The sequence below is a fragment of the Triticum aestivum genome, chromosome 7B (genome assembly GCF_018294505.1).
Source record: "Triticum aestivum cultivar Chinese Spring chromosome 7B, IWGSC CS RefSeq v2.1, whole genome shotgun sequence".
Classification (NCBI taxonomy): domain Eukaryota; kingdom Viridiplantae; phylum Streptophyta; class Magnoliopsida; order Poales; family Poaceae; genus Triticum; species Triticum aestivum.
Window position 1 is genome coordinate 629,067,802 of NC_057813.1, and position 26,617 is coordinate 629,094,418.

General features: G+C 48.3%; 1 long non-coding RNA gene across 3 annotated transcripts; it reads right to left on the minus strand.

Annotated features, from left to right (window-relative positions):
* Positions 1-3,009: 3,009 nt before the first annotated feature.
* Positions 3,010-7,775, minus strand: LOC123161915 (uncharacterized). 3 transcript variants are annotated; one of them, XR_006480942.1, is made up of 5 exons: positions 7,561-7,775; positions 5,460-7,113; positions 5,124-5,346; positions 4,287-5,005; positions 3,010-3,285 (listed from the first exon to the last, which is right to left on the minus strand). It is a non-coding gene; the product is annotated as an uncharacterized lncRNA (long non-coding RNA). The 3 variants fall into 3 exon arrangements; XR_006480943.1 differs by adding an exon at positions 7,392-7,456 and having other exon boundaries at positions 4,287-5,346; XR_006480941.1 differs by having other exon boundaries at positions 4,287-5,346.
* Between the last annotated feature and the right edge of the window lie 18,842 nt (positions 7,776-26,617).

Below are 26,617 nucleotides of genomic sequence, written 5' to 3' on the forward strand. Positions count from 1 at the left end.
ACGAATGCGCCCCCCGAATGCTGGTCCTTAGGGGCACGTGCACGAAAACCTCCCAGCTGTCATCGACAAGGTCAGGTCAGATCCGGTATGGGAGCAGCGACAGCGGTGCGAGGCGGCTTGTTCAACCGGTGGCAATGGTCGTTCGGTTGTTCATGGACCTCAATGTAATTTTTATTATGTTTGGGTGCTTTGTATTTCTGATGAATCCTTATAATAAATCTGATATTTTCGCAAAAATAAAAACTAACTAGATACTTAATTTTTGTTTATGTATTTGGATTGCTAAACCTCAGTCGACTAAGACCTAACCAAGTCTCAGTCGATGCTATATTCATGAGATCTTATGTGGTGATTCGTGCAAAATTTTCTTTTAAAATTTTCTTTTTATATGTTATATGTCACTTGACCGAGACTTGGTTAAGTCTCAATCGACTGAGATATAGCCACACCCTTCATGTATTTTTGGGTAAGGACATTTTTTTCGTTGCAGCACACGAGCATTTTTACTGGTTAGTAAAAAAGGAATTATAGAAACCGTTGGACATGTTGACGTACGAAGTTCTCAGCCACGGCTAGCTCCTGAAGCCACAGCACGGCTTGAGCTTGACTGAGCTATGGACGGAACAGGCGGGCGTGGCTTGCCAATGGACGAGTGGGCTGGCATTTTTATAGCCGGCGCGAGAGTGCGGGAAGCGGTCACATAATTCTGACTGTGTACGTACTGCACCGTCGAATCAAATGCCGATCGTAACTTCAGATGGAGGGATGTCGTGCATGAGAGCGTGTGGCGCTGTTGAGGTGGTGGGCGATCAGGGCACAGCTCTACTGTTTACGCCCGTACCTTAGTGCATCCATGGTCATTGAATGCTATTGCTGCCTGATGGTAGCACCACGTATTGTGCTGTACATGGACGGTTACAAGTCTCGCTGGACTTCTCGACGTGGATGCACATATGAACGGGGTAGATCAACATATTACTATAGCTAACGCTCTGTCCTCTCATCTCACATTGCTGAAATTCAGAAGGAATTTGGTGGGAGATAAGGCAGATCAGTGGCAGGAATTATTGAAGCTGTGTGAGAAAGTTGTTTTGAATCAGGAAGAGGATAAGCTTTTCCGGATCCCTAAGAGTACGGGAGTATATAGTGTTAGATCTTTTTATTCGGTGTTACAAGTTAGGGAAAAGTGTCCAAATAGATTCTTATGGAAAGTTAAAGTACCTCCTAGAATTAGAACATTCATCTGGTTAGTTACAAAGAAAAGTATCTTAACCAGGGATGTTTTGCTGCACAGGGGTGGAAAATGTGAAAAGCGTGCCTTTTTTGTGGCAAAAATGAATCAATTAATCATCTTTTTTCCGGTGTCCCTTGGCCAGATACATGTGGTGTGTGGTGAGTCATATAACAGGGATCCAATGTGAGTTATATGATATGGAATCATGCTTGGATATCTGGCTGGGTAAATTTGGAGAGAAGAAAAAGAAAGTTATTTTTGTGGGGGTGGCGGCTTTGATTTGGAGCATCTGGAAAACTAGGAATCTAGCCTATTTTCAACATGTCTGGCCTGCTGACCCTAGTGTAGTTATGTTTAAGATGTTGCATTGGATTAACGATTGGAGTGTTTTGCAGGGGAAGGAGGACGCAAAGGTGGAGCTGCAACAGGGCGCAAAGCTGCTGGAGCGAGTCGCCAATGACATCTTCCAGGCGCGAAGGAGTTGGGCATCTTGGATTCCGAGGATCGAGGATTGAGTCAGTAGTTGTGGGGCTGTAGAGGGGATGTTGCATGTTGAGATGTCTATCTAGGATAAGTCTTTCTTGCTGAGTTTTGTGGGTGATTATGTTTAGTTTCTCCGGTAAACAGGTTGTGTTAGGCGGTAAAAAGAGATGTATGGGTCCTAGCGGGATGGGTTGTGTTTCTGGTTGTAATAACAAATTCTGGTTTCATTAATAAAATCGAGGGGATCACCCCTTTCTTTCAAAAAAAATCGAGTGTGAACAAGCGTCCGGCGCAGAAAATCAAATAGTATTTCATCTTATAATTTGAGAGGGGCAGGCAGATAGACACCGGGGAATAACAAGGTCGCTGTCCGGAGCGAAAAGACAATGCATGTCTTGTTGTGCGCGCGTGCCCTGCCGCTCATGGCATCGCCGGGTTGTCGCGGTCGACGTACCATTTCCGGATAGATGACGCCGCGTGCCCGCAGAAGGTCGTCCGGCCGCCGAGAATTTCTGTGGACCCGGGTTAACGGCGTCGTGGGCCAAGCCGCCCAGAGCAACACGGCGGGCCAATGCCAGCAAGCCTTCTTTTCACCACTATCCTACGCTGTCACTCATTCCCTGGACGAGCACGGTTCGCTTCCATTCGTTTGATGATGATGTGGCCATGACATCCGTGTCCCGCTACATGATCACCGAGTCCGTCCAGATGCAACCGGTACTAAGCCAGCTTTGGTGTAGCTCCATTTACACCAACCTCTCCACACGTTGATCCACTTTCGTGCACACCGCCACATCATTCTAGATTGTAGTGCCGGAGTTCTTGCGAGATTTGTGTGCTTAAACATGTGTGCATGCATATTGTTGTCAGTAGCAGTAAAATGTGATGTTACTTGTATGTAATCTTAATGTCTTGTGTGTTTTTGTGTAAGTCAGTTTTTTTCTTCTTCTTTCTTTAGGCCTTTGGTGTCACCTTATTTCCCCTTATGTGCTCCCGTAGCCGTGAATATCTAGTAAATGTTCCTAGACAGTAATAATGATTAACCTCTTTATATTATGTGTATACGTACCATTTATGTTCATTTCTGTAGAGTCGAGATCTGGTGTACCCATTCTTTGTCCCGATTTCTATGTTTTCTAGATGGATTTCTTTGTTTCGTGATCATGTAAGATCAACAAGGACATTCCATCGCATACTGGAAGCCTATTTTTTTTCTATTTCTATGTCTGTTAAAATCCTATGAATCAATGAGAACCAGTTATCGTACCAATGCAAACAACAAGTGACGAGGCTATGCCCAAATTTTTTATTTCACACAAAAAAGGTCAAATACACAGCAAATGCCATTCATCTGACATCATTCTTTGCTTTATTTAATTATTTCTCCATTATGAAAATGGTCTTATTTCTCCATTATGAAAATGGTCTTACACTAAAAAAAGGTTCCTATTCCAATTGTCAAAATCATGGCCTTGGCTTGGAGGAACTATACCACATGATAAAGCAGTCCCGATGTAATCTCTCTGACCTTCTCAGCATTCGCCACGCCTGTTCCTAGCCATGGATATCTGCCGGCACCAACCAGCACACAAACTATAAGTAGAAAAAGATGATCTAGGGTTATGGTTATAGGAATTTAGACATAGTTTTCTTATCTTTTAAATCCACTGAGGATGTTGTTACAGTGATGGAACATACGTCTGACTACCTATACGCTCAACACAGGGTGGTGCATATTTGATTCCACCAATAATTTAACACATTAACCGATAGGGAATCTTTTTTTGTCTTTTGTTCTTTTTTATATTCTCCGCTAGTTCTTGCAATCTTCTAAAGAAGTTATGTTCCGTTGGTAACTGTTTGTTCATAGAGTTCTTTTATGATCAGTAGAAACTTGATGTGCTTAATCAAACATAATTTTTTTGCTTGTCTATTTTTAATCCAGAGGGCATCACGATCACCTTGATTTTCCTAAAGGAAGCCACCCACACGCACAAGCTGCATCTATTTTCTGAGAAATAGACTGCATGTCCATGGTATCTGAGATGCATGATAGTCGATCCGCTCTTCTACCGTACGTGCACTAAAACTCGAGGGGGAAGCACTGCATATGTGTCACTTAGGCTGAAAGATTGGATTAAAACAGTGTCATTTTTACACTTACTAAAATCCAGTGTGTTTCCAGGACTTGAACCCGTGACCTCTTGGTCACAAGGCAGCAGCTTTACCACTGCGCCAAGGCTCCCCTTCGCGCCAAGGCGCTGCGTACTATAGACCCAAAGTGGTCGGACCCTTCCCCGGACCCTGCGCAAGCGGGAGCTACATGCACCGGGCTGCCCTTTTTTAAAATCCAGTGTGTATTTTTGAGGAAAACTAAAATCCAGTGTGTTAATACCATGCTACGGTGTGTCATGCAATAAAAATACTCCCTCCGTCCCATAATATAAGAACGTTTTTGACACTAGTGTAGTGTTAAAAACATTCTTAATTTTTGGGACAGAGGGAGTACCATGCTACGGTGAACTCTAAGTTCTAATTCTCAGAAGCAAATCACGTAACTGTATATTACCTTTTGGCAGGTGGAGAGGCACGCCAACGAGTCCACCTGCTTCCATCATCAGGCTGCCGCGAGTGAAGTTTGATTTGAACCTTGTCTGCTCGCTAAGGTACCAGTAGGGAGGAACAGAGTCAGCCACTGAACTTGCTGGTGTGCCCAAATTGTCTGATGGTCATGCGCTGGGGGTGTGTGCTGAATGGTCTGGTCCTTGACCATCACTACTCCCACCCGCGATGCCATCATTTCGCCACGACTCACATGATGATGTAACCCCTTGTGATCCGTTGGTAATGTCAGCAGCATCCCCATCTGATATATTTCCACATAAAGCATAACCACCATCTTGATATCTACCGCGGACATTCGTATTCTTGTCCACCTTTGGTGACGGGGTAAAATTCAAACCTAAATCGAAACTCGGCTCGTTGTCCCAGCACACTGTGGTTACACGTTTCCTAACATCCATGATAGCCCACCCCAGGTAGAGACACTCAGTCTACGAGAAACGAAAACTGATGGGATAATCCACCACAGAATGCTGTTCCCCTCAGGCGTACTAGCCAGTGGATCGGCCACGTTCAGATCGACATCCAGCTCAGAATTAGACCTCTGTCCCCCACAATGTTGCGATGCTACTGCGTCGCTTGGTCCATCGAGATACACACATGGGCGTTTATTTTGCATATGCTGAATGCAAGCGTCAGTGTTTCTCTTTACTGGACTGCTCACATCTGTGATCCAACATATAATACATATGTCCACAATTTATTTGTTTTACACACAACCACCTATGAAAATGGAATGCATGCAAACAAAATCATTATGCGTCTGATAGGTCCTGATACGTACCTTCGGAAGCCATATTATCCTCCACTGTTGATGATTTCGTGCCATTGTTGTCTCTATTTAACATTGTCGACCCAGATGCATGCATTACACTCTGATTACGTGTAAAATTGTTGTCGTTCAACATTCTGTATATCTTCCCATAAAAATTTGCATTCATAACTTCAACATGTTTCATGATGCCCTCCTGATGTGCTTTCAGCTTATTATAAAGGTTAAGTTTGGCCTGCACGGAGATCAGTCATATGGTTTTAGAAACGTATGTCATCACTTAAAAGGATTGACGTTTCGACAGCACATAATTATTATGTGAAACAACATTGCGGTCAGGAGTGTCACCTGATGTGTCAAGCCTCAGGGTGGACGACACGAGCGGTCCTTTCGGACCGGCTCGTGGCCCGCTCAAAAAATCAATCGGTCCGAGCTCATGAATCAGGCCCGACAAAGCTTCGGTCCGGTCCGGGCTTTAACCGAGCCGACCGAGCGGACCGAGAATCACAGCGGCGACGCCACCGTCTTCCTCTCCCATCCCAGCGGCGAGTGCCGCCCGCCGCATCACCACTCCACCAGCCACTCACCTGAGCTCTCCTCTCCATCCCTCACAGTGCCTCGATCCTGCAGGACACGTTTCGCTCAAAAAAACGCACACACGCACGCACCTGTGCCGCTGCCGCCGCCGTCCAGTGCACAACCTCTCGCGGACGCGGCGACCGGCCTCCCAACGACCAACCACCATGTCCAGGAGCTCCGCGACCATGAGATCTACGTCCCCATGGAATGAATCGGCCTGATTCATTCCGAAGCCATCGCCATCTTCCTCCTTACCGAACTCCTGTCGCCGTCATTCATCGTCGATTATGTCGCCGTCGTTGCTTCCCCGGCCTCCCCGACCACACCATCGTGTTCTACGTGAGTCACTGCACCTTCCCGCTCTGTTCCCCCTTCTTATTAGGGCCTAGAGGCTTCACTCCCCGACGCCATGGTCACCATCTCGTCGCCGGTGAGTGGTTGGCCGGTCCGCCGGTCCAGCCCGGGCTTTTGCCTCGCCGGTCCGGTCCCTGAAAAGAGGACCGCTGGCCTGCTCGGTCCGGTCCGGCCCGGACCGCCAGCGGCCGGTCCAAATGACGGCTCGGACCGGGACCGGACCGGCCCGGACCGTGTCCACCCTGAGTCAAGCCCATAGAATCACAAATCTTTGATGCACATGCCCAAGCATCCCCTTGTTGTTGTGCAATATAGTCGTTATCTGCCCTGGAATATGCTGAACTAGCAGCATCTCGTGGCTGCGAAACAAGAGAAAAAATCGACGAGTATGCCCTCTCTCTGAAGATGCAGTGCTAAACTGAATCCTATAATGGTCTGGGTGGAGACTTACTGCTGAACTGCCAAAAATGAAATCTCTATTCTTCGTTGAATCCATCGGCCTTTTGTCGGCATTGATCATGGCTCTAGTTTTATCCGCCGTGAAAACTTTTATTCTGGGGAACACATCATGTGCCATGCTTATTTCCCCCAAATTAATGCTATCTAGATACGATGTATGCAGTTTCGAATGCAGCCACCTCTGTTTGTGACATCTTCCCCTTATAGCATGCCCAAGCATCCCCTTATGGGCAAATACAGTCTCGCTCCTATCCAGAGTTTTGCCCATCACATCTATTCCAGCTGCCGGGATTCCGAATACCTTCTCAACATCGCTCTCATTGAACTTAAATACCTTATTCGGTCCCAAAATAATGGCTTGTCTGACCTCATCCACCATCCCCAAAAGCCAAACCATATGCGTGACGCTTAACTTGCTGATCAGAGGTATGGATAGAGTGCCACCCCAACCCATAGAGGTAACGATGTCTCGTTTCTGCTGGTCAAACTGCGATATAACAAAGTAAACCTTCTGAACTCAACATCTGAAAGTAGGATCGTTATACCGGTTGCCCCTGTCTGATTCGTCCTCTTCAACGATTGTGGGCAGCTTGTTGAGCTTGCTGTAGTTCTGCACATTCAGAGCATTGGTTAAATGTACAACTCTTCAAAACGGATAAAAAAAACCATTGATTTCTATACTACGGCTGTTACCCAAACAAACACCTTGGCGCATCCCATGCAACAAAAAAAAAACTAACTACAAAAATTGAGCTCTCTATGACGGCAACGTATCAGCTAATCTGTTCTATCCAAGCCAGATATAATGTGCGATTCATTTTGCATCCCCGGACCCCTTCCCAGGAGCAACAGATCGAGATTCAAGATTAAGTCTACATGCCATCTTACCTGCATGATGACTGTTTATATACGAAACACCTGACGGCTATTGCTGCCCCAACCCCGTTCCTAATCTGGCAGAACAAAGAGATCCATGAACAATCTCCATCTCGCCCAATGCCAAAATACATCCCGGCATCCAAATAACCTATGCGCATAGCTTAAATCGCATATTTACCTGTGATAGATCTGTACAATGGCCGGCGGCGCGAGATGACATGGACGGCGGTGCCCGCTGCGGCCCGGCTCTGGAATTCCCCGGCGGCCCGCCCGTCCCGGCGCCACTTCTTGCACTAGACAATCCTGCCTCCCGCTCAGATTTGGCTTCTATTCATGCTCTGCCTCCGACGAATCCCCCTCCCCCGCCACCTAGCATGCTCCTCCAGGTACAAGGGGGACCGCAAATGGACCAGAGTCACGGGCCGCCTCCCCGAGTGTCCGATAGTTGTTTGTCCTTGTGTCCTCTAGCTGAACAGTACCCTAAGCTATGCCTCAGTTCCTAAATATTTGTCTTTTTAAAGATTTCAAATGGACTACCACATACGGATGTATATAGACATAATTTGCTCCGAATGTAGTCGCTTGTTGAAATCTTTAGAAAGACAAACATTTCGAAACGGAGGGAGTAGTAGGCAGATCATGGACAAAGGCATTACTAACCCACTTGATATAACCGTGGTCTGTCGATCTTACGGAAATGGCTAACACATATCCCGAGGTATATGGACGACCCAGATAAGCGGGCGGGGGTGCATATGCTTTATTATATATTTTCGGGGAGCACAGGATAAATAGAGTGAGCTCCAGCACCGGGTTGCTCGCAGCTCGCCGGCGGCGGAGGAAGCACGGGGAAGGAGCTCCACAGAACATAGTAGTGAATAGAGCCGAAACCAGACAACTCACTGTACACGAACGGCAGCAGCACGTCCATGGTGGAAAACCTGCTGCAATTGCCGCTCACCTGTTCCCCCTCCACTCTACATCCGCCTCCAGGTGCCATAGCTGCTGGAATTTAGTCTATTTTGGGCCTCACCAGGTCCCAGAGGCACACAAGAATTTTCTTTGGTTTCAAAACACTGGTTTATATACCGATACTGTAGCGGAGACTGTTAAGTTGAACTTCCACCTAGAACTCTACGATACACTAGTAAGCAACTTGAACAGTGGACTGTGTCGTGGTTCTAAGTCTGACAGTAGAGTGGTGGGTAGGTATGGAGAGGCAAGGTCCTAGCTATGGAGAGGTTGTAAACACAAGAGATGTACGAGTTCAGGCCCTTCTCGGAGGAAGTAAAAGCCCTACGTCTCGGAGCCCGGAGGCGGTCGAGTGGATTATGTGTATATGGATCACAAGGTGCCGAACCCTTCTACCTGTGGAGGGGGTGACTTATATAGAGTGCGGCAGGACCCCAGCCAGCCCACGTAGGAGAGGGTTTAAGGTGCGTTAAGTCCGGGGCGTTACTGGTAACGCCCCACATAAAGTGTCTTTACTATCATAAAGTCTACTTAATTACAGACCGTTGCAGTGCAGAGTGCCTCTTGACCTTCTGGTGGTCGAGTGAGTCTTCGTGGTCGAGTCCTTCAAGTCAGTCGAGTGAGTCCCTCGTAGGTCGACTGGAAGGTGATCTCTTCTAAGGATGTCCTCGGGCAGGGTACTTAGATCAGGTCTGTGACCCTACCCTAGGTACATGACTCCATCATTAGCCCCCGAATGGATTGAGGCTTGAGTGATGAAGGAGTTGATGCTGTTTCCGATTAGCCTTCGCATACTGGTCGTGCGTTGTTTTGAACCAAAAAATCTCTTTGTTGAAAGTGAGCAACTTTTCTTCAGTCGACTCGATCCATTCTTTTCCTTCGTCGAGTGATCCTTTGGGCTTCGCCGATTTCCGAGCGACGGATCGCAGGAAATCCCGCGTTTGGCAGACCGATCTGCCGTTCGCGGATTCCGCGGGATGCGAAATTTGGGGAAGCGCGCGAAGCGGGGCGGACCGCGGTGTTCGGACGGGACAGGGCATAGACGCCTCGATCCCCGCGCCGCTTTTTTCGCCACGTATCGCGTCCGCGTAACTGTTCAGGATATGATTAGATCGACCGGGCCCACCTGTCATCCACTCGGAAGGGATCTTATAAATGCGCCCGGCGAGGGTTTTTTGAACAGTGCCTCAGCATTCTCTCTCTGCTCCCTTCGTCTCCGCCCAACGCGCTCGCTCTCGCCTCCGCACAACTTCCCCTCGCGCGTCCCGCCGGCAGCCATGGTCAAGGAGAAGACGGCGGCGTTGGAACGCGCGAAGAAGGCGTCGGCGACGGAGAAGGCGAAGGGGAGATCCACCAGTCGTGGCGGGTCTTCGTCTAGATCTCGCCTGCCGAAAGGCTGGGTCCAGGGAGATTGGATCCAGTCGACCATCACGGAGAAGGATCTCCTCGACATGGCCAACGAGGGCCTGATCCCTCATGGAGCTGCGAGGCTTCCGGGGAAAGAGTGGCAGCCCCAGCCAGAAGAGGGTGAGTGCGTGCTTCTGGCTACCCATGTCGACCGCGGATTTTCTTTGCCGCCGAGCATTTTCTTCCGTGGTTTCTTGAACTTCTTTGGAGCGCAACTCCACCACTTCACCCCGAATTCTATCGCCTATCTTGCCGCGTTTGTGTCCATGTGTGAGAGTTTCCTGGGTTGTCGACCGCATTGGGGTTTGTTCAAGCACATATTCACGTGTCGCTCTCAGACCGTGAAGAAGGCGAGCCCAGGCGACGAAAAAACCCGAGTTGTCCAAATGTGTGGGGGTCTGGGGATCCAGGTGAGGAACAAGAGCACCTTCCCAGCCATGACATTTCCCGAGTCAGTCAGAGGCTGGCAGTCGACCTGGTTCTACTGCCAGGATCAGTCGACGCCGGGGCAGTCGAGTGGACTCCCTCAGTTCACCATGGGCCGAGTGAACAAGCCCTCCTCTCTGAAGGTGATTCCGGAGGAGAAAGCTGACGTGAAGATGCTGATGGAGCGTGTAGTTCAGTTGGTTCGGGAGGGAGTGACGGGTATGGATCTCCTGGAGGTTTTCCTTAGGCGTCGTATCCAGCCTCTTCAGTTCCGGAGCCATTGCATGTGGTTGTACTGCGGGACTGAGGATGTGACTCGGGTCAATCCAGAAACAGTCGACGATGCCACTCTGGAAAGGTGGATGGCCGCCGTTACTGGGAACAAGGATAACCCTCGCGGAGCCAGAAGGATTCCTCCACTGGACTGCCACAGTGATCCAAACAAGGTATGTCTGCTCCACTTCCCATTGTATTCTCGTCACATTTATTTATGTTTTCTCTGCCGATCGGTCGACTGATCTTTGTATTGATGTCTATCAGGCCCTCACTGAGCTGTACTCGATGCCCAACGGAGCACAGGCTCCGACTAGGAGGGAGAAGCGAGCGGGGGCGAGAGCCAGGAGGAGGAGTGGGACTCGGACGCCGCTGAGGATGATGATGATGATGACGATGATGACGATGATGATGATGATGGTGAGGACGAGGAAGAGGAGGAGGAGGAGGAGGTCGCACCACCGCGCTCGGAAAGGCGGTCGAAACTTGTCCATGACCCTGCGACTGAATGTGGCAAGGGGGTTGCGACTGTTACACAGTCGACCAAGCGTCCTCGGACCACCTCTCCGGCGCCGACTGAAAAGGCGTCGAAGCAGCCCAGGGCGGCCCCGTCAAAGCCGACCAAGCACCTGCCGAAGATGAAGGTGTCCATCCCCACCATATCAGGGTAATCATGTTGCTTAAGTCTTCTTGTTTTGTGTGAACTTTATCTCTGGTTGGCGCTGGAGTTAGTCGACTGACTCTTTGGAGTTGTAGTGCTGCTACTTCTGAGACCTCAGCCCGGGCTGACGATCATGAGATGGAGGACGCAGCAACCTCAAAACCTGGTACTATACTCTTAACCCCGTTTCTAGTCGACTGACTCATGATCTCTAATTCTGATTCTTTTCTGTAGCTCCATCCAATGTTGTTATCACTCTCCCTGATGATGATGAAGATGAGGAACCGCTGAAGCACAGAATGAGAAGGAAAGCGTCTGCCAGCAGGGTGCCCCAGGATGTGACGGTGCCTGAGACTCTGGTCGCGGAGGAGGAGAACACCACTCGACACACTGTGTCCTTCGCAGATCCACTGACGAGTGCTCTGCAGCCCTCCCTCTTCAAGACGCACCACGTCCCAGAGGACCAAGCTGGCGCCGCGAAGGAGGCGATACGCCAGGCAGGGATCATGATGGAGCAGTTGAAGACCATCCGGGATGCGAGCCAGGCAGCTTACGACGCCAGTTCCGCCCTTCAAAGCAATGTTCAGGTCAGTCGACCACCGCTTGTTTTCTTTCCAGAATTTATAGTAATCACCCACTGGGTGTGTCGATTTAAACTCCGTGTTAGCGGGGGCACGCTGAGTGCACCCGCTGGGTGTAGTCCCCAAGGCTAGGGTCGACTGCTGGCGGTCGGCCTTAGGCTTTATAATTTCAGTCTTTCCGTCATTCGACTATGGCGAATGGATTTCGCAAACCGGTGGGGGCACGCTGAGTGCACCCACTGGGTGTAGTCCCCGAGACTGTGGTCGACTGCTTGCAGTCGATTACAGTCTTAAAGAATACATCTCTCTCTTTTTTTTTTAGGTCGACTGGTCGACTCTGTCTCCAATAGGATTAGTGGGGGCACGCTGAGTGCACCCACTGGGTGTAGTCCCCAAGGCTAAGGTCGACTGCTGGCAGTCGGCCTTAGGCTTTATAAGTTCAGTCTTTCCGTCATTCGACTATGGCGAATGGATTTCGCAAACCGGTGGGGGCACGCTGAGTGCACCCACTGGGTGTAGTCCCCGAGACTACGGTCGAATGCTTGGATTCGGCTGTAGTCTTAGAAACGCGTGATTTTTCCTTTTCCACTCGGAAGTGAATTATCTTTGACATTTAGTCGATTGGTTCTTCGCAGAACTCCTGTGACCTTGCGGCTCGCTACACTGAACTGGAAAACAAGCACATTCAGCTCGAGCTGAATTTGAAGCTGGTTCAGGAGAATCTGACGAAGGCAAAGGAGGAGACCGAAGGTATGTTTGGTGAGGCCTCGACGACTGCTTTTTCCCTTCATTTGTTTCAAAATCTGATCTTGCTGTAACTTGCAGGTAAGGTGAGGGAGGCCCAAAGGAAAAAAGACCTTGAACTAGCTGAGAAGATCAAGCTTGTTGACGAGAAGTTAGCTTCAGTCACAAAGCTTGAGCAAGAAAATGCTACTCTGAAAGCTGTTCTTGGGAAGAAAAATGATCTGGAGGTTTTCCTGAGTGGTCTTGCCAAGAAGCTGTTTCTTATGCTTGAAGGTAAACCTTCAACAATCATTTTCAACTGTGGTTTTTTTCATTCGACCATTGCCTTGACTCGGTGATCGTCCTTGCAGAATTTTGTCAAAACTTTGAAGAAGAGACTAGCCGGCTGGAACCAAACCTTGACCCCGTCAATTCTCCGGTGAACGACGAAGTTGCCATGAATGTTTTCCGACTGGAGTCCCGTGTTGCAGCTGCCGTGGACTATCTTGCAAGGCTGAAGGTCGCCACATCTCGCATCGACTCAACGCTCTGGCCCGGGGAGACACTCCAGAACGACCTCGAGTCGCTGATGGCTCGTTTGAACGCTGTCCCTGGTCGAGTGCAGGAGTGGAAAAAGTCCTCGGCTTAGTGTGGTGCAGATGTTGCTCTGTGTCTGGCCCGAGTCCACTGCAAAGATGCGCGAGAAGACAAGCTGGCTGCCCTCCGGGTGGCCAACACCAAGAAAGACGACCTCAGGTCCTTAATGGAAACTTTCCTTGCTGCTGCCACTCGGATCGCAGATGGAATTGATCTTGATGAGTTTGTTGCACCTTCCAGCCCTCCACAGGAGGGGTAAAAAACTTCTTCTAAGCTCGACGCTTTAAATTTGCCTCGGTATGCCGAGTGGAGTTGTAACCGATAAACCTTAACAGGCTTAGCGCCTGAGCACTTTCGGTTCCTTTAGGTATCGATCTGAACTTGAATTTGGTGTTTGAATATGATTGCTTTTGGCTCGAAATGTCTTTTGCAGGTTCAAAGCAAGACGCTCACTGCAGTCGACTTATTCCTTAATCCACTTAGGCGAGCGTTGGGCTGCAGCTAAGCCTCCCGAGTGAGAGATTTGCTCATCACTCGGTAGGATTTTGATAACTTAGGTGAGTACTTGGACTGCAGCTAAGCCCCCGAGTGAGAGGTTTGCTCGTCACTCGGTAGGATTTTCATAACTTAGGCGAGCGCTGGGCTGCAGCTAAGCCCCCGAGTGAGAGGTTTGCTCTTCACTCAGTAGGATTTTGATAACTTAGGCGAGCGCTGGGCTGCAGCTAAGCCCCCGAGTTAGAGGTTTGCTCTTCACTCGGTAGGATTTTGATAACTTAGGCGAGCGCTAGGCTGCAGCTAAGCCCCCGAGTGAGAGGTTTGCTCTTCACTCGGTAGGATTTCTATATCTTAGGCGAGCACTGGGCTGCAGCTAAGCCCCCGAGTGAGAGGTTTGCTCTTCACTCGGTAGGATTTTTTATATCTTAGGCGAGTACTTGGACTGCAGCTAAGCCTCCGAGTGGAAGTCTGGCTTACCACTCGGTAGGATTTTTTATATCTTAGGCGAGTACTTGGACTGCAGCTAAGCCCCCGAGTGAGAGGTTTGCTCTTCACTCGGTAGGATTTTTTATATCTTAGGCGAGCACTGGGCTGCAGCTAAGCCCCCGAGTGAGAGGTTTGCTCTTCACTCGGTAGGATTTTTTATATCTTAGGCGAGTACTTGGACTGCAGCTAAGCCTCCGAGTGGAAGTCTGGCTTACCACTCGGTAGGATTTTTATAACTTAGGCGAAACGGACTCGCAGCTAAGCCTCCGAGTGGGAGTCTGGCTCACCACTCGGTAAGGATTTTTACAAACTTAGGCGAAACGGATTCGCGGCTAAGTCACCCACTAAGGGGAAAATTTTATTGGACAAAAATAAAAAGTGACAAAAATTATGGAGGAACTATGACACTATTATTTTGAAATCCATGAACTACAGGAGTACTTTATTGCAACTCGTCCAAGTGATAAACTTAAGTGTAGAATGGGCGGAGTAGTTCCGCGTTCCAAGCTCGGGGCTCGTCGATATTATGTTCGACGTTGTAAAGACGGTACGCCCCGTTGTGGAGAACTTTGGTGATGATGAAGGGTCCTTCCCAAGAAGGAGCAAGCTTGTGTGGTTTCTTCTGATCCACTCGGAGAACTAAATCTCCTTCCTGGAAGGCTCGACCCCTCACATTTCTGGCGTGGAAACGACGCAAATCTTGTTGGTAGATGGTCGATCGGATCAGAGCCATCTCCCTTTCTTCCTCTAAAAGGTCGACTGCGTCTTGCCGCGCTTGTTCAGCTTCTGCTTCGTTGTAGATCTCAACTCGAGGAGCATTGTGGAGAAGATCACTCGGCAAGACTGCTTCAGCTCCGTAGACCAAGAAGAATGGAGTTCTTCCGGTCGACCGATTAGGTGTGGTCCGCAGTCCCCAAAGCACCGAGGGAAGTTCGTCGACCCAAGCTCCAGCTGCATGCTTGAGATCACGCATCAGTCGGGGTTTCAATCCCTTGAGAATCAGGCCATTGGCTCGCTCTGCTTGTCCATTCGTCTGCGGATGGGCGACCGAAGCGTAGTCGACTCGTGTGCCTTGAGAGTTGCAGAAATCCCTGAATTCTTCCGAGTCAAAGTTCGACCCATTATCCGTAATGATGCTGTGCGGGACTCCATATCTGAATATCAGTTCCCTGATGAAGCTAACAGCAGCACCGGCGTCAAGGTTCTTGATTGGTTTAGCCTCAATCCACTTGGTGAACTTGTCGACTGCCACCAGCACATGCGTGAAGCCACTTCGCCCTGTTCTCAAAGGACCGACCATGTCCAACCCCCATACTGCGAAAGGCCAGACGAGTGGAATGGTCTTCAGAGCTGATGCAGGCTTGTGCGACATATTCGAGTAGAACTGACATCCCTCGCACTTATCCACTATTTCCTTTGCCATCTCATTCGCTTTTGGCCAGTAAAATCCGGCTCGGTATGCTTTGGCCACGATGGTCCGAGAGGACGCATGATGACCACAGGTTCCCGAGTGGATATCATTAAGGATGATTCGACCTTCTTCTGGTGTTATGCACTTCTGACCAACTCCAGTCGCGCTTTCTCTATATAACTGTCCTTTGATTACGGTAAAGGCTTTAGATCGACGGACGATCTGTCGAGCCTCTTCCTCATCCTCCGGAAGCTCTTTTCTCAGGATATACGCGATATACGGAACTGTCCAGTCGGGAATGACCACCAAGACCTCCATGACCAAGTCGACCACTGCTGGGACTTCAACCTCAGTCGGATCCATGGCACTCTTGGGCTGTGGAGCTTCTTCGGTGAAAGGATCTTCTTTGACTGACGGAGTGTGTATATGCTCCAAGAACACACCACTCGGAATGGCTCCTCTCTTGGAACCTATCTTTGCTAGATCATCAGCTGCTTGATTTTTCAGTCGGGGTATATGATGGAGCTCCAACCCCTCGAACTTCTTTTCCAGCTTCCTCACTGCACTGCAGTATCCAGTCATGGCTGGGCTTCTCACGTCCCACTCCTTCATCACTTGGTTGACCACTAAATCTGAGTCGCCATAGACCATCAGGCGACGGACGCCGAGTGAAATGGCCATGCGCAATCCGTATAAGAGGGCCTCATACTCTGCCTCATTGTTGGAGGAATCAAAGTGAATCTGGAGCACATATCTGAGCTTATCTCCTCTGGGGGAAACCAGGACAACCCCAGCACCGGAACCATTCAACATCTTAGAGCCATCAAAAAACATGGTCCAATGCTCCGAGTGAACTTCAGTCGGCTGCTGCTGTTCAATCCACTCGGCGAGGAAATCTGCTATTGCCTGGGACTTAATGGCTTTCTTTGCCTCAAACTTGATATCAAGGGGAAGAAGTTCAATCGCCCATTTAGCCACTCGACCAGTTGCATCTCTGTTGTGCAAAATCTCTGATAGTGGAGCGTCGCTGACGACTGTGATGGAATGATCAGAGAAATAATGAGCAACCTTCTTTGTGGTCATGTATATTCCATACACAAGCTTCTGATAATGAGGATATCTTTGCTTGGATGGAGTCAAGACTTCAGACAAATAATACACTGGGCGCTGAACTTTGAAAGCTTTTCCTTCTTCTTCCCGCTCGACCGTAAGCACAGTACTGACGACTTGTCCTGTGGCTGCGATATAAAGCAACACAGGCTCTTTGCTGATTGGAGCAGCAAGCACCGGCTGGGTGGAGAGCAGAGCTTTTAGCTCGGCAAACGCTGCATCAGCTTCTGGAGTCCACTCGAACTTGTCTTCCTTCTTCATCAGTCGGTAAAGAGGCAATGCCTTTTCACCGAGTCGTGAGATGAATCGACTTAATGCGGCCAAGCATCCAGTAAGCTTCTGGACATCGTTCACTCGCACAGGGCGTTTCATTCGGAGAATAGTGCCGATCTTCTCTGGATTAGCGTCGATCCCTCGCTCGGAAACGAGAAAACCGAGTAACTTGCCACCAGGAACTCCGAATGTGCACTTTGATGGATTGAGCTTGATATCATACCTTCTGAGGTTGGCAAATGTTTCGGCGAGGTCAGCGAGCAGGTCGGAACCTTTTCGTGACTTGACGACGATATCATCCATATACGCTTCCAAGGTCGGAACCTTTTCGTGACTTGACGACGATATCATCCATATACGCTTCCACATTCCGACTGATTTGAGTGAGTAGACACTTCTGAATCATTCGCATAAATGTGGCTCCGGCATTCTTGAGGCCGAATGGCATGGTGATATAGCAGAAGCACCCGAATGGAGTGATGAAAGTTGTTTTTACCTCGTCGGGTCCGTACAAACGGATCTGGTGGTACCCGGAGTAGGCGTCTAGAAAAGACAATCTCTCACATCCCGCAGTCGAGTCAACAATTTGATCTATGCGAGGGAGAGGAAAATGATCTTTCGGGCAGGCCCGGTTGATGTGCTTGAAATCAATGCACATTCGGAGTGATTTGTCCTTCTTAGGAACCATGTCGACATTAGCGAGCCACTCGGAGTGGTATATCTCTCGGATAAATCCTGCCGCCAACAGTCGAGCCACTTCCTCACCAATGGCTTTTCTCTTCTGGACGGCGGACCGCCGAAGATGCTCTTTGACTGGTATTGCTGATGAGTCGACTCTTAGGCGATGCTCAGCCAGTCCCCTGGGAACGCCTGGCATGTCAGCGGGCTTCCATGCAAAAATGTCCCAGTTCTCACGGAGGAACTGGATGAGCGCTTCTTCCTATTTCGGGTCGAGTGTTGTGGAGATGTGGGTCGGAGCTACATCGGGGTCGGTCGGGTGAATGTGAACAGGCTTCGTCTCACCGGACGACTGAAATGCAGATTCTGTGGCGGGTTTCTTGGATCGCAGCAAATCACTCGGATCTGCGTTTTGCTTGTATTCTTCGAACTCGACCGCTGTCACCTGGGAATCGGCAATCTTTGAGCCCTTCTGAAAGCACTCTTCTGCCTTTTTCCGATCACCGGTGACAGTGATCACTCCTTTGGGGCCGGGCATCTTCAATTTGAGGTACACGTAACATGGTCGAGCCATGAACCGTGCATAAGCTGGTCTCCCCAAAATGGTATGATATGCACTCTGAAAATCCACGACCTCAAACGTCAACTTCTCTTTGCGAAAATGTTTCGAATCACCAAACACCACGTCCAGATCTATTTGGCCGAGTGACTCGGCTTTCTTCCCTGGTATAACTCCATGAAAGCTCATGTTACTGGTGCTCAGTCGGGACATCGGAATGCCCATTCCTTTCAGTGTGTCTGCATACAACAAATTCAGCCCACTACCACCGTCCATCAGCACTTTTGTCAGTCGAGTGCCTTCGACAACTGGATCGACCACCAAAGCTTGCCTCCCAGGGGTGGCAATATGAGTCGGGTGATCAGATTGGTCGAATGTGATGGGTGTTTGGGACCATCTCAAATAATTTTCTTTTGCTGGGGTAACCATGTTCACCTCACGATTAATGACTTTCAATCGACTCTTGCTTTCCACATCTGCAAAGATCATCAGAGTGGAGTTGACATGCGGATATCCTTCCTCACTGTCCTCCTTTCCTTGTCTTCGGCCTTGTCCGACTCCTTTTCCTTGTCTTTGGACTGTTTTCCTTGAAACTGCTGGATCAGGAGTCGACATTGGCGAGTGGTATGCTTTGGGTAAATGATATTCCCCTCTTCGTCTTTCTTCGTGTGGATGTGGCACGGCATATCCATCACGTCGTTCCCTTCTTTATCCTTTACCTTCTTAGGGTTCCAGGATCCTTTTGGTTTCCCTTTAAACTTTCCCTGAGTCACGGCCAGAGCCTCTCCAGGAGCTGCCGGTTCAGCCTTCCGCTTCTGTTTCCGACTGGTGTTTCCCTTCTCCGACTGACTCGGCTTGTGCTTGCCGCTTCGGAGTCGGTCTTCTTCTTCACCGTTGGCGTACTTGGTAGCAATTTCCATCATCCTACTCAAGGTCATGTCTCCGGTTCGACCAAGTTTCAAACTCAATTCTCTGTTCTTGACACCATCGTTGAAGGCGCAGACTGCTTGATGATCAGACACATTCTCCACTGTATGGTGCAAAGTGATCCATCTCTGAATATACTCCCTGAGAGTCTCATTGGTCTTCTGCACGCAGACTTGCAGCTCCGTCAATCCAGCCAGTCGCTTGCAAGTTCCTTCAAACGTTCTACTCGGGACAGATCTTCCCAAGTGTAAATGCTGCTAGGAGGTAACTTAGTCAACCATGCTCTGGAAGAACCTTCCAACATGAGGGGAAGATGTTTCATGGCCACCTTGTCATTCCCACCACCAATATGAACCGCCACTCGGTAGTCCTCAAGCCAAGTTTCAGGCTTAGACTCACCAGTGAACTTGCTGACTCCTGTTGCCAACCTGAAACTGGGAGGGATCACTGCGGCTCTGATAGCTCTGCTGAAACATTCCGGACCAGAAACATGCACTCGACTGCTCGTGGGCGCATCTCTGTCGAGTCCACCTTGATGGGCTCTGTTCCGGTCGACCAAGCCTTGCACGATAATGGATCGCGCGTCGAAGCCTGGTTCTCTGGGGTCGACTGGAACTCTTCGCCCCGCACTGAGCTGACGTCTGTCATCTTGCTGCCGAGGAGCGTAAGACCCACCCCTCGGAGGGGAATTGGGCACTCGACGCCTATCATCTCGGTCGTGTCGGTCTCCATATTGGTCTCGCCGATTCTCGCGCCCTTCACGCCGCGGAGGCGATCTGGGGCTGTGAGCCGACTGAACCGTATTCGCAGCGACGGATCGACTGTGAATTCTGTTGCGCGACTGCGACACGGCCGAATTCTGATCACCTGCTGCCCGGAGCAGATCCCTGATCTGCATCAAGCCTCTGCCAGCTTCCGACTGAGAGGGCTGGATGGACTCTGCAATACGGGTCGCAGCTGCTAAATTCTGGATTGGGGTTCGATATACCTGAGTCGGCGGGAAGAGTTGACGTCGACTGGTGTCGGGAACTCGTTGCCGCGCGCGCTCGTCGAGTGCTCGCTGAAGATTCTCCAGGCGAGTGCGTTCGGCCAAATTGGCCAAACGTGCCTCCTCCAAGGCGCGAGCCTCGGGGGTTTCTCCTGCGATGGGAGTATGCAGGGCATCCACGTTCCTGCGGCGAAGTTCCTCTCTTTGCAGAGAGTCGAGTGGCTCGGGCTGGTACTCTTCGTGGTCTCGTGCGGGGTCGCCTCCGTCGCCTGCCCCACCATCACGGGCGAAGCCAGGGGGACTGCGGGGCCCGTCGACCATCAGGATTTCCGCCGCTGGATCACTGCTATCGCACTCGGATGCAGTCTCTACGGAGCCAGTCGACAGATCGAACAGGCCGTAAAGAGATTCGTCGGGCTCGATTGCCGCAACTTGGGTGGTGGCCGTCTGGCGAGCCACCGCGTGCCTCACCCACCGCTGAAGCCTCGACCGGCCCGAGCGCTTGCGCTGGCGGGAGACCGGGAGGGTGGCCGATGGGGGAGTCGACCGATACGGGGTCGACGGTTGCCGCAGCAGAACGCCGCGGACACATGCGCGAAAATGCGTCGCACCGCGGACGGGGAGCGCATCGACGTCGAGAGGAGCCTCCTGGAGCCAGGCGGAGTCGTCGGCGACGAAGGTGAGAGCACCGAGACGGATCTCTCGACCCTCGACCAAAACTCCAGCAGCCACCATGATGAAAGTACTCGGAAGAATCGCAACTTCTCCACAAAATCGCTAAAACACCTGCCCCACGGTGGGCGCCAACTGTCGTGGATCTAAGTCTGACAGTAGAGTGGGGGTAGGTATGGAGAGGCAAGGTCCTAGCTATGGAGAGGTTGTAAACACAAGAGATGTACGAGTTCAGGCCCTTCTCGGAGGAAGTAAAAGCCCTACGTCTCGGAGCCCGGAGGCGGTCGAGTGGATTATGTGTATATGGATTACAAGGTGCCGAACCCTTCTACCTGTGGAGGGGGTGGCTTATATAGAGTGCGCCAGGACCCCAGCCAGCCCACGTAGGAGAGGGTTTAAGGTGCGTTAAGTCCGGGGCGTTACTGGTAACGCCCCACATAAAGTGTCTTTACTATCATAAAGTCTACTTAATTACAGACCGTTGCAGTGCAGAGTGCCTCTTGACCTTCTGGTGGTCGAGTGAGTCTTCGTGGTCGAGTCCTTCAAGTCAGTCGAGTGAGTCCCTCGTAGGTCGACTGGAAGGTGATCTCTTCTAAGGATGTCCTCGGGCAGGGTACTTAGATCAGGTCTGTGACCCTACCCTAGGTACATGACTCCATCAGACTGGGCCTTGAACTGCATGTTTTCTGCGAATCTAGCTTCACACAAAGCCTTGACCGACACTGGGCTACCGTGGGTCTTCCCCATGGGTGGAGTTTATGTGTCATACTCCAAGACCTTTCATGAGTTTACTAGAGAGAACCCTACTCTCATAGATTGCGTTGTTTAACAATCAGACATATATAGGTGTGTTCTTCAAAAGATGTTCTGCAGGACAACATCTCTGCTTAAAAGAGCCACTTAGAACACATTAAGATATACATCAACCTGCCATGCAGATTAGGAGATTATTGCATCTTCATGGAGTGGTATTGTTAATAGTGAGGATAGTCTCCTCTCAGTTGACCAACATCTTGTCTTCCACATCTAATTCACGGGATGTCCGATCACAAAGAATAGGTTACCACTGTGAACAACTCATATTGTGGGTCTCATATCCATCTCCCTCGATGCATTATCTATCACATTCTGTGATAAACCCTTAGTAAAAGGATCTGCCAGATTTTTAGATGTTTGGATATAATCCAATGCAATAACTCCGGAGTTTCTTATTTTCCTGACAGACTCTAACCTTCTCTGAACGTGTCTTGATGACTTCATTTTATCCTTTGAGCTGCTCACTTTCGTGATCACAGTTTGGTTGTCGCAGTTCATAAGGATACCCAGTACAGGTTTCTCAACAACCGGCAAGTCATTCAAGAGACGGCGAAGCCAAACTGCTTCAACTGTAGTTGTATCTAGTGCTGTGAGTTATGCTTCCATTGTTGACCTCGTTAAGATGGTCTGCTTGCAAGACTTCCAAGAAACAGCGCCACCTCCATGAGTGAATACATATCCGCTCGTGGCCTTTATCTCATCAGCATCTAAGATCCAGTTTGAGTCACTATACCCTTCAAGGTGCCCAGTGTAGTGAATTCCATAATTCACAGTGCCTTCCAAATAACGCAAAACTCTCTGTAGAGCTTTCCAATGCACATCTCCTGGTTTTGAGACAAACTGGCTCAGTTTGCTAATAGCAAAAGAGATGTCAGGTCTTGTAGCACTGGTTAATTAAATACATAAGTGAGCCAATAATCTGAGAATATTTCAATTGGTCTCTAGCAATTCTTTGATTCTTTCGAAGCAACACACTAGCATCATATGGTGTTGAAGCGACTCAAGATCTTTTCCACATAGTGAGATTGAAGCAATGTAATCCCACCATCATCGTCTCTCAACAACTTGATGTTCAAAATGACATGAGCTACTCCTAAATCCTTCATCTCAAAGCAACGAGATAGGAAATCCTTGACGTCCTTAATAACCTTCAGATTTGTTCCAAAAATTAGTATGTCATCAACATACAAGCAAAGGATAACTCCCTCACCGCCACCATGGCGATAGTACACACATTTATCAGCTTCGTTTACAACAAAGCTTGCGGTTGTTAAAGTTCTTTAAAACTTCTCATGCCACTACTTGGGTGCTTGCTTAAGTCCATACAAAGACTTCAGCAACTTGCACACTTTTCCTTCATGACCATCTACTACAAACCCATCTGGTTGTTCCATATAAATTTCCTCATCCAACTCTCCATTTAGGAAAGCAGTCTTAACATCCATTTGATGAACGAGAAGACCACGTGAGGCAGTGCAAGTAGTACTCGAATAGTGGCTAGTCGGGCCACAGGTGAATAAGTATCAAGGAGAACATGGTATTGAGAATCAAAGAGAGAGAAGAAGCCATCTAGCTAATAACTATGGACCCGAAGGTCTGTGGTAAACTACTCACGCTTCATCGGAGAGGTAATGGTGTTGATGTAGAAGCCCTCCATGATCGAATCCCCCTCCAGCAGGACGCCAGAAAAGGTCCCTAGATGGGATCTCTCGGGTACAGAAGGTTGCGGCGGTGGAAAAGTGGTTTTGTGGCTATCCTGGATGTTTTAGGGTATAAGAGTATATATAGGCGAAGCAACTAGGTCAGAGGAGCCACAAGGATCCCACGAGGATGGGGGCGCGCCCTACCCCCCCTGGGCGCGCCCTCCTGCCACGTATCTGCCTCGTTGCGTCTCCGACTTCATCTCAAAGTCTTCTGGTTTTCTTTCGGTCCAAGAAAGATCATCGCGAAGGTTTCATCCCATTTGGGACTAACCTATTAACCGAGGGCCTAGTGCTAGTTCTTGTTTTTTTGCCTATTTTAGAGTATTCCTTTTCTGCAAAACTCTAAAATAGGCAAAAAAACAAGAACTGGCACTAGGCCCTCGGTTAATAGGTTAGTCCCAAAAAATAATATAAAATAGCATATAAATGCCTATTAAACATCCAAAACAGATAATATAATAGCATGGAACAATCAAAAATTATAGATACGTTGGAGACGTATCACCCTTAGCCACGAGTCGTGCCTTGTACTTTTCGATAGTACCATCAGGCCTAAGCTTCTTCTTGAATACCCATTTGCGCCATTTAGGTTTTCACCTTTAAGGAGAATCAGTTATCTCCCAAGTTTCATTTGCCAAGATGGAATCCATCTCACTACGAACCGCTTCCTTCCAGTAGTCAGCATCTTCCGATGCATAGGCCTCTGGAATAGAACTGGGAGTGTCATCTATGAGATACACAAGAAAATCATCACCAAAGGACTTTGTAGTCCTATGTCTCTTGCTCCTAGTAGGAACTTCATTGTTCTCCTCCACAGGATTTTCAAAGTGTTCCATCGAAATGGCAGGTTCAGTAATTGTAACTGGTTCCTGATTCGATGAACTAGGCATCTCCTGATTAGATGAGGTAGCCATATCCTATAGGTAAGATATCTTCAAATAAAGTTGCATCATTCGACTACATGACCGTATCGACATGCATGTCAGGTACCTCATATTTTACAACCAAGAATCTATAACCAATGCAATGAAAAGCATATCCAAGGAAAACACAATCCATAGTTATTGGTCCAAGCTTCCGCTTCTTTGGAATATGCACAATGACTTTCGCCAAACAACCCCAGGTTCGTACATAAGAGAGTTTTAACCTTTTCTTATCCCATTCCTCTGGAGTTATCTCTTTGTTCTTTGTGGGAACTCGGTTTAGGACATGACATGCAGTCAATATCACCTCCCCCCACCATGCCTTGGAGAGACCCGATGTGTCTAACATGGGATTAACCAAATCAGTTAGAGTACAGTTCTTTCTTTCGGCCACCCCATTTGACTAAGTTGAATAGGCAGACATCCTCTCATGGATTATACCATGTTCCACACAAAAGGAATCAAATTCATTTGAGAACTACTCTTCACCACGATCGGACCTAAGCCTCTTGATCTTTCGATCAAGTTGGTTTTCCGCTTCAGCTTTATAGATCTTGAAATAGTTCAAAGCCTCATCCTTAGATTTCAAAAGATACACATGGGATTATCTAGTGGAGTCATCAATTAGTGTCATAAAACACTTCTTTCCACCTTTTGTTAACACACCATTCATTTCACAAAGATCTAAATGTATGAGCTCTAGTGGTGCAAGATTTCTTGTTTCCGCAGTCTTGATCTTTCGATCAAGTTTAAATCAAATTCATTTGAGAACTACTCTTCACCACGATCGTACCTAAGCCTCTTGATCTTTCGATCAAGTTGGTTTTCCGCTTCAGCTTTATAGATCTTGAAACAGTTCAAAGCCTCATCCTTAGATTTCAAAAGATACACATGGGATTATCTAGTGGAGTCATCAATTAGTGTCATAAAACACTTCTTTCCACCTTTTGTTAACACACCATTCATTTCACAAAGATCTAAATGTATAAGCTCTAGTGGTGCAAGATTTCTTGTTTCCGCAGTCGCATGAGACTTACGAGGTTGCTTAGCTTGCACACACACTTGACACTTAGATCCCTTGACAGTGTTGAAACTAGGGATTAAGTTGAACTTGGCTAATTGCGACATGCAACCAAAGTTAACATGACAGAGACGTGAATGCCACACATTTTATTCACTATTGTTGCAAACATGGTTAACAACTTTATTGCAAACGTCTGACAAGGATAAACGAAATAGGCCTCCTGACTCATAGCCTTTACCAACAAAGGTTCCATACTTGGATATTACAAATTTATTCGACTCAAAGACAAGCTTGTAGCCATCTCTACACAGAAGAGATCCGCTAACAAGATTTTCATTGACGGAGGGGACATAATGCACGTTCTTCAGCCGCACGATCTTCCCCAAAGTAAACTTCAGATCGACCGTGCCAACACCACGAACAGAAGCACTTGAACCGTTGCCCATCAGCATGGTGGAAGCCCCTGCGATCTAATAAGACGAAAACATGGAAATATCACCGCATACATGCACATTAGCACCTATGTCAATCAACCAATCAGGAGAATGACATACTGAAAGAATAGTGGAAAATATACCATACCCAACATCCTTCATATCACTATCTCCAATGACAACATTACACTAGTAGAAAAGGGGGCATTGGTCCAGGCCGGGTCATCCCATTAGTCCCGGTTCAATCCAGAACCGGGACCAATGGGGGCATTGGACCCGGTTCGTGAGCCCCGGGGGCCGGCCGGGCCACGTGGGCCATTGGTCCCGGTTCGTCTGGACCTTTTGGTCCCGGTTGGTGGGACGAACCGGGACCAATGTGCCTTGCTCCTGGCCCACCACCATTGGTCCCTGTTCATACCATCAACCGGGACTAAAGTGTTGGTCCTCGTTGCGGCCAGAGTTTAGTCCCACCTCGCCAACCGAAGGGGGCTCACACCGGTTTATAAGCCCCTCCCTCTCTTTTTTATTGAGCTGCTCTCGAAATGAAAATAGATGCCCTTATACAGGAAATTTGACCTAAATTCATACTGAATTTCTCTGAAGTTAGTAGAAATTTATTATGAATTTAGGTTGAATTTTCTCTATAAGCGCATCTATGCTCATTTCTGAGTAGTTTTTTATATAGTTTTTTTCTTTTCTGCTATATTTATTTTTTTCTATTTTTTTCTGAGTTGTAATAAGTCATTAAAAATAAAAAAGATTTTAGTAATGTTAATCACAACTATTTTTTCTTCTATTTATTTCTGAGTAGTTTTTTATATAGTTTTTTTTTCTTTTCTGCTATATTTATTTTTTCTATTTATTTCTGAGTTGTAATAAGTCATTAAAAATAAAAAAGATTTTAGTAAAGTTAATCACAACTATTTTTTCTTCTATTTATTTCTGAGTAGTTTTTTATATAGTTTTTTTTCATTTCTGCTATATTTATTTTTTTCTATTTATTTCTGAGTTGTAATAAGTCATTAAAAATAAAAAAGAGGCGCAATGCTAGTTAATTCGCTTCAAGCCTTTTAGAATAGTGTAAACTGCACTGCAC